This window comes from Molossus molossus, unplaced genomic scaffold (assembly GCF_014108415.1).
Source record: "Molossus molossus isolate mMolMol1 unplaced genomic scaffold, mMolMol1.p scaffold_m16_p_10, whole genome shotgun sequence".
Classification (NCBI taxonomy): Eukaryota; Metazoa; Chordata; class Mammalia; order Chiroptera; family Molossidae; genus Molossus; species Molossus molossus.
This window is the reverse complement of record NW_023425345.1, coordinates 91,502,957-91,511,433: the sequence shown is the minus strand read 5'-3', so window position 1 is coordinate 91,511,433 and position 8,477 is coordinate 91,502,957. Positions and strand designations below refer to the sequence as shown.

Sequence of the window (8,477 nt, the reverse complement as noted above, 5' to 3'; positions counted from 1 at the left end):
TCATCTGAGAAAAGTATCAAAACAGTGTAAGAAACACTATTAATTCTCTGTTTCAAAGCAAAATACAGAGAGTGAGACCCATTTCTCACGTTATAGGAGACAGAGAAGAGACGTGTAAGGTTACATTTGTGTGGGGCTACCGGGACTTACTATTGTTTCACCTTTGTTTTGGAACAGCATTGGCTTGACGGGGGGGCGTGTGCGACAAAGTGGGAAGGCTGTGGGCTGGGGACGCCTGCGGACCTGGGCTGGTTTCTCAAGCCCCGTTTCTTCATCTCTGCAGTGGAATTATCATTACCATGTAAGGCTGAGGTGAGCATTAGAGGAAATCCAATGTATGTGAAATTACCAAGCAGAACATTAGCAGGTGATAAATGAATTACTTTGGCCTTGTTAATGTGGAAATCACAAAATGACTCCTTATGTTTCCTCTGAGGCCTCCGTTTGTCTTTCTGAAACATCCGAATCAAGAGTCTGCTCCCACTCCCTACAGTGGCTGGAAGGAGCAGGAGGAAGGGCTGCTTCTCTCTTGTTCTCTTAAGAATTAGGTTCTTGCTTAGCCGGTGTGGCTCAGTAGTTGAGCATTAACCCATGCACCAAGAGGTCGCCGGTTCGATTCCCAGTCAGGGCACATGCCCAGGTTGTGGGCCTGATCCCCAGTGGGGGGCATGCAGGAGGCGGGCAATCAATGTTCTCTCTCATCGATGTTTCTATCTCTCTCTCCCTCTCCCTTCCTCTCGCTCTCTAAAATCAATAAAGAAAAAAAAATTAAAACAGAATTAGTTCCTGATAGCAATGTGTTCCTTCCTGTTTCCCCACACGGGCCTCGGCCTACTCACTGGCTGTCAGAAATGGTGAAAGAAACCACTTACGATGATGTTTTGGGGGTCAAACCCAGGGCCATCCCAGAAGAACTGAAAAAGGCTTACGGGAAGCTGGCCTTGAATTGTCACCCTGATAAGAATCTAAATGAAGGACAGAAGTTTACACAAATTTCTCAAGCTTATGAAATGCTCTCTGATGGAAAGAAAAGGGAATTATATGACAAAGGAGAACAGGCAATTAACCTGTTAACCAGGGAATTCCCTTTTTAATTACGCAGCATATAAGGGGCGCGAACTCTTTCACTAGGATGTGTAAATACGTCACGCCCGAAGGACGTAATTTCATATTATTATTATTTTTTATTTATGCTTAAAATAAATGAAAAGACTGAAATATATATTTTTTCATAGTCATATGTTTATTTATATATAAAGCACAAAGGAAGATACAAAATTACAAACAAATAGAAAAGAATACCAACAAAAAATGGAAACATCAAATTAAAAAATTATAAATTTTACAAACAATTATAAAGATTACAAAAAAATATATATTTTTTATTTAGATACACAATAAAAAATATAAAAAAGTTAACAGTTACAGAACAATAAACAAAAGCACACAAATAAAATAGAAATATTGTGTTTAAAAAATTAAAATATATATGTGAAAATTCAAAACTCAATTTCTGTGTGATATATTTTAAAACAATCGTTGATACATAGTGCTACCTTACAATCCGGACACCAGTATGTAGATTCTTTCCTAACACCTTTTTTGTAGCAAACTCGGCATTTTCTGGATTTAGTTTTTCCTACATCGCTTTTCATTTGTTCTGGAAAATGCCTTTCAACTAAGTGTGATGGTTTAGGTGTAGAGCTGCTTGTTGACGTCTTTGGGTGGGTTTTCACTATATTGTTATCTACCAATTTCTCTACACACTCTATCAAAAAGTGTAATCTATCCAAATGACCTTTATCATTTTTGCATTTAATATATGCATTGAAGCAGCACATATCAATTAATCATAGAAAAATTTTTTATAAAATTTTTTTAGCCTATTACAGACAGCCGTGTAGGCCACCATAACTCCATCTCCCAAATATACGCCGCCCATATTCTTGTTATAATCCAGGACAACATTCGGTTTTTCTTGCCTTCTTCCTCTCTTTTCAATCATTGCCTTTTCATCATTATGAATAGAACTGAGCATCAATACGTCTTTTTTATTCTTTCATTTTAAAACCATAAGTTTGTCTTTGAATCTTACTATATGTTCATTTTTCTGTAATTTTTTTGTTTTTATTTCACTGGGGATTCCGACTCTGTTTATCCTCGTTGTTCCAACAATGTCTGTATTGTTTTGACACACGAGTTCAGCCAAATGAACTGACGTATAGAAATTATCTAAGTAAATCCTATACCCTTTATTCAGTAAGTCATGTGTTAACTCCAAAACAATTCTTGTTGATTGTTTTTCTTGTGGGTAGTTTGAACCATAATTTGTGTCCTTGCCTGTGTATAAAATTATATTTTGTACGTATCCAGATTGGCTTTCACTCAAAATAAACAACTTAATTCCAAATCTAGCTCTTTTTGTAGATATATATTGTTTCCAAGATAAATTCCCTTTCCATAATGAAAGAGATTCATCTAAGCATATTTCTCGTTCACATACATAAAAACTTTAAAACTTTTCTGACAAATTATTGATGATTGGATCAATTTTATATGTTTTTCTATTAGATGTGTTAGGATTAAAACTTAGAAATGTCTGCAAAATGCAAAAACTTACATAATAATCCAAACGTGCTTTTGCCTCATAGTTTTATAAAAAAAATGGTGTTTCAATTATTCTTCTTCTTTTTTTCTTTTTTACTTTTTTCTTTTTTTCTTTAATTTATTTATTTTTTATTAATTAATTTGTTACAAATGTTTCTCCTTTTCCCCCCACTGATTCCCCCTCCCCATCCCTTCCTGCCCCGTCCCCAATTTGTTGTCCATGTCCACTGTTCATGCATACATGCATATAAGTTCTGTGTTTTATCTCTCCCCCACCATCCCCTCTTCTGGGGATTGTCAGTCTGTACCCCACATCCACGTCTCTGGCACTACTCCATTCCTCAGACTGTTATGTTCATCATATTTCACAAATAAATGAGATCATATGATACTTGTCTTTCTCTGCTTAGCTTGTTTCTCTTAGGATGATACTTTCCAGGTCCCTCCATGTAGTCTCAAAGGATAAGAGATCTTTCTTTCTTACAGCTGCGTAGTACTCCATTGTGTATATGTACCACTGCTTTTTTACCCATTCGTCTACTGATGGACATTTGGGCTGTTTCCAGATCTTAGCTATTGTAAATAGTGCTGCTACAAACATGGGGGTACATATATTCTTTCTGATTGGTGTTTCAGGCTTCTTAGCGTATATTCCTAGAAGTGGGATCACTGGGTCAAATGGAAGTTCAATTTTTAATTTTTTGAGGTAACACCATATTGTTTTCCATAGGGGCTGCACCAGTCTGCATTCCCACCAGCAGTGCACCAGAGTCCCCTTTTCTCCACACCCTCGCCAACACTTGTTGTTTGATGATTTGTTGATGGCGGCCATTCTGACAGGTGTGAGGTGATACCTCATTGTTGTTTTAATTTGCATCTCTCTGATGATTAGTGATGTTGAGCATTTCTTCATATGTCTCTTAGCCATTTGTATGTCCTGTTTGGAGAGCTGTTTATTTAGTTGCTCGGCCCATTTTTTAATTGGGTTCTTTGTCTTCCTTTTGTTGAGTTGTATGAGCACTCTATATATATTGGAAATTAACCCCTTATCTGATATACCATTGGCAATTATGCTCTTCTGAACAGTGGGTTGCCTTTCCGTTTTGATGATTATATCTTTCACTGTGCAGAAGCTTTTGAGTTTGATGTAGTCCCATGTGTTCATTTTCTCCTTTGTTTCTATTGCCTTAGGTGATGTATCAGTGAAAATTCTGCTGCATATAACGTCTGAAATTTTGTTGCCTACATTTTCTTCTAGGATTTTTATAGATTCACGAGTCACATTTAAGTCTTTTATCCATTTTGAGTTTATTCTTGTGTAGGGTGTAAGTTGATGGTCTAGTTTCATTTTTCTGCATGTAACTGTCCAATTTTCCCAGCACCATTTATTAAAGAGGCTGTCCTTACTCCACTTTATGCTCTTGCCACCTTTGTCAAATATTAATTGAGCATATTGCCTTGGGTCCATTTCTGGGTTCTCTGTTCTGTTCCACTCGTCTATATGCGTGTTCTTGTGCCAGTACCAGGCTGTTTTGATTATGGTGGCTTTGTAGTATAAGCTGAAACCTGGTAATGTGATCCCTCCAATTTTGTTCTTCCTTTTCAAGATTGCTATGGCTATTCGAGGTCTTTTTTGGTTCCATATGAACTTTTGAAGTTCTTGTTCTAATTCTGTAATGTATGCCGTTGGTATTTTGATGGGGATTGCATTGAATCTATAGATTGCTTTGGGTAATATGGACATTTTAATGATGTTAATTCTCCCAATCCATGAACAGGGTATATGCTTCCACTTTTTTATATCTTCCTCTATTTCTTTTTTCAGTGACCTGTAGTTTTCTGCGAATAGGTCCTTTATTTCTTTGTTTAAGTTTATTCCTAAGTATCTTAATTTTTTTGCCACAATGGTAAATGGGATTGCTTTCTTAGTTTCTCTTTCTGTGAGTTCATCCTTGGTGTATAAGAATGGCATTGATTTCTTGACATTCATTTTGTATCCTGCTACTTTGCCAAATTCATTTATTAAGTCTAGTAAATTTTTGATGGAGTCTTTGGGGTTTTTTACGTATAGTATCATGTCATCTGCAAATAATGACAGTTTCAATTCCTCCTTTCCAATTTGGATCCCTTTTATTTTATCTTCCTGTCTGATTGCTGTGGCTAAGACTTCCAGTACTATGTTAAATAAGAGTGGCGAAAGTGGGCATCCCTGTCTTGTTCCTGTTCTTAAGTTTTTAGTTTCTGCCCATTGAGTATGATGTTGGCTGTAGGTCTTTCATATATGGCCTTATTATGTCTAGATATGATCCCTCTATTCCCAGATTGCTGAGCGTTTTTATCAGAAATGGATGCTGAATTTTGTCGAAGGCTTTTTCGGCATCTATTGATATGATCATGTGGTTTTTTATTCTTCATTTTATTTATGTGGTGTATCGCGTTTATTGATTTGTGAATATTGTACCAGCCTTGCATCCCTGGGATGAATCCCACTTGATCATGGTGGATAATATTTTTGGTGTATTGCTGGAGTCGATTTGCTAGTATTTTGTTCAGGATTTTGGCATCTATGTTGATCAGGGATATTGGCCTGTAGTTTTCTTTCTTTGTAGTGTCTTTTTCTGGTTTTGGAATTGGAATTATGCTGGCTTCATAAAACGAGTTTGGAAGTCTTCCTTCTTCTTGAATTTTTTGAAATAGTTTGAGGAGAATGGGTGTGAGTTCTTCTTTGAATGTTCGGTAAAACTCCCTCGTGAAGCCATCCGGGCCTGGGCTTTTGTTTGCTGGGAGAGTCTTGATTACATCTTCAATTTCTTCTGTTGATATTGGTCTGTTCAAGTTTTCTATCTCTTCCTTGTCCAGTTTTGGGAGACTATGTGTTTCTAGAAATTTGTCCATTTCGCTTAGATTGTCAGATATGTTGCCATATAATTGTTCATAGTAGTTGTTAACGATCTTTTGTATTTCTATGGTGTCAGTTGTTACTTCTCCTCTTTCATTTCTGATTTTGTGTATTTGGGTTCTCTCTGTTTCTTGGTGAGTCTAGCTAAGGGTCCATCAATCTTGTTTATCTTTTCGAAAAACCATTTTTATTCTTCTTCTTGAAAAATAAAGTTCAAAAGCTGGTTTTCCAATTATTCCTTGTAAAATTAGGAGCCCCCCGAAAATCTTCATCTCAGCTTCATTTGTATCCTTCCATTTTCGAATTCTCGAATGTGGTTTCAACTCAGGATCATTATCAAAAAATTGTGCGGCGTACTAATTTGTTTGCTCTGTAATTAATTTGATAAGTTCCTCATCTAAAAACTTCTCAAGATAAAACAAAGGAACTTTTTTTTGGAGGAGTATCGAAAGTTTTTCCAGGATGTGCAATGAAGGGACATGGTGGTCTTTCTGCATTTTGAGGTAGCCATTCTTCAGAAACAATGCTGTTGCTAGGACCAACTTCATCAACTTCTTCACCAGCTTCATTCTCAGTATCGCTCAATTCCGTGTCGTAGTCAAAATTACTGTCAGATGACTCCGATGACGAATTCATAATATGTCTCCTTTTTCTACCTGCCAGTACATTGATATCGTCATCACTGATACCACTTTCATTCATTTTGATGGATACTTATTAAAATGTATTCTAAAATAAAAAGGTTGGAAATATAAGTAAATAATATATAATACGAAAATAGGTAGATAAGTGTAAGTACATACCCGTCACTGCTCACCCAGAACACATCCACCACTCTCAATAGCAAAATGATACTGATTCCCTTCGTGTCTTAAATTCATGTAGAGACATGTATGGATGACTAATACCTTTGTTGTTCCAAAATATATGTCCCGCTCATTTCAGGGCGCAACATATATTTCAAGGACGTATTCATATGTCCTACCCGTATCCGATATTGTTTACGTTTGACGTATTTATACGTCCCGCTCGGTTAGCAGGTTAAAGAAGGCGGAGCAGGTGGTGGTTTGAGCTCCACTGTGGACATCTTTGAAGGATGCAGAGAGAAAGGAGAGGTAAAAATGCAGCGCACCAGCTCTCGGTAACCTTAGACGATTTCTAGAACAGTGCAACAAGAAAGCTAGCTCTGCGAAAGAATGTGATTTGTGACAAATGCGAAGGCCGAGGTGGTGATGAAGGAGCAGCGGAGTGCTGTCCCAGTGGCCGAGGTGCTGGGATGCAAATAAGAATTCATCAGACAGGACCTGGCGCGGTTCAGCAAATCCCATCTATGTGCCTGGAGCACCAAGGCCGCGGGGAATGAATCAGTTCCAAAGATAGATGCAAAACTACAGTGAAAGGAAGATAGCGTGAGAGAAGGTTCTAGAAGTTCACATGGATAAAGGCATGAAAGATGGCCAGAAGATAACATTCTGTGGTGAGGAGACCAAGAACCAGGACTGGAGACATGATCGTTGTTTTAGATCAGAAGGACCGTGCTGTTTTCACTCGATGAGGAGAAGACTTTTTCATGTGTATGGACATACAGTTGGTTAAAGCACTGTGTAACTTCCAAAAGCCAATAGCTACCCTTGACAACCAAACCATAGTCATCACTTTCATCCAGGTCAGACTGTCAAGCATGGAGATAGCAAGTGGGTGTTAAATGAAGGCATGCCGATTTATCATGGAGTATATGAAAAGTGGCAAATAATCAATGAATTGAAGGTAAACTTTCCTGAGAATGGCTATCTCTCTCCTGATAAACTCTGTGCTGGAAAAACTCCTACCTGAAAAGAAGAAAGAAGAAACTGATGCAATGGACGAGGTAGAACTGGTTGACTTTGATCCAAATCCAGAAAGACAGCACCATTGCAATGGAGAAGCCTATGAGACGACCAATGTCATCCTAGGGGTGGTGTTCCGTGTCCGACCTCTGAATGGGGCCAGTGAAGAACACTCACTGCGGGCATCTGACACGCAGAAATGAATGACTGAAGGACTGTAATTATAATATGTTCACTCCTTGCTGTTGCTTGTAATATTCAACTATAGTCGTGTTTTAAAAGTAAAATAAAGAATAAACTCAAATATAAAAGCTCAAAAAAAAAAAAAAAAAAGAATTAGATTCTCTCACATACTAAAAAAATTTTTTTCAAATTTAGAATTATGCAACTCGAAAATCTCCAGGGGCCACATTACATTTGTTATCAATCGTCTATTATTTCAGGGAAGAAAGAAGACCAGTTTAATTTTATTTCTGCCTTAAATTTACCCTGGATCTCTTCTCTTGGATTTCTCTCCTCCCCAAGCCCAAATCTCCCTCACCTTGCCTGCCAGGGAAGTCCTTCAACTCTTCCTCCCGGCAGCTCTTGAGGCAAGAGGCTGGAAGCCAGTTCATCCTCTGCTGTGGTCAAGCTGGAGAAAGCAAGAAACTGGAGAACAGAAAGAATGAAGGAATTAAGAAGATGGCAGAAGGCAAGACCGGAGGGAGGGTGAGTGTGTGAGAGAGTGAGCGAGTGTGTGAGAGAGTGTGAGTGGACGTGAAGGTGGACGATCAAACCCGAGCAGTGCAGAGCCATGGAGCAGAAGGTTCCAGTGCTGTGGACGGAGCAGCCCTTCAGGGCACTTCTCCCTGCGCTGCAGGGAGGTCTCACCATTTTGGAAGATCCCGGGGCTTCCCTGGGAGGAGGCAGTGGGAGCTGCTAGGGCCCAGCCACCTGAGCCACCAGCACACCTGGCACCATTGGACCAGTGGACACTCTGTGTCAACACAGATCGGTGCACAGTAGTGGAGCTCCCAAGGTGCCTGTCCGGAAGCCGCGAACAGCCCAGAGCCCAGCACCATCCCCCACAGTAGCAGCCCGATCGGAGTCCAGATATACCCCCGGCAACAGAGGCTGGGGAGCAGACATCCATCCCCAGGCAACAG

At 39.0% G+C, this 8,477-nt stretch overlaps 1 pseudogene; it reads left to right on the top strand.

The window, feature by feature from the left end:
- Positions 1-851: 851 nt before the first annotated feature.
- On the top strand, positions 852-7,535 carry LOC118623805 (annotated as a pseudogene).
- The last annotated feature ends 942 nt before the right edge of the window (positions 7,536-8,477 follow it).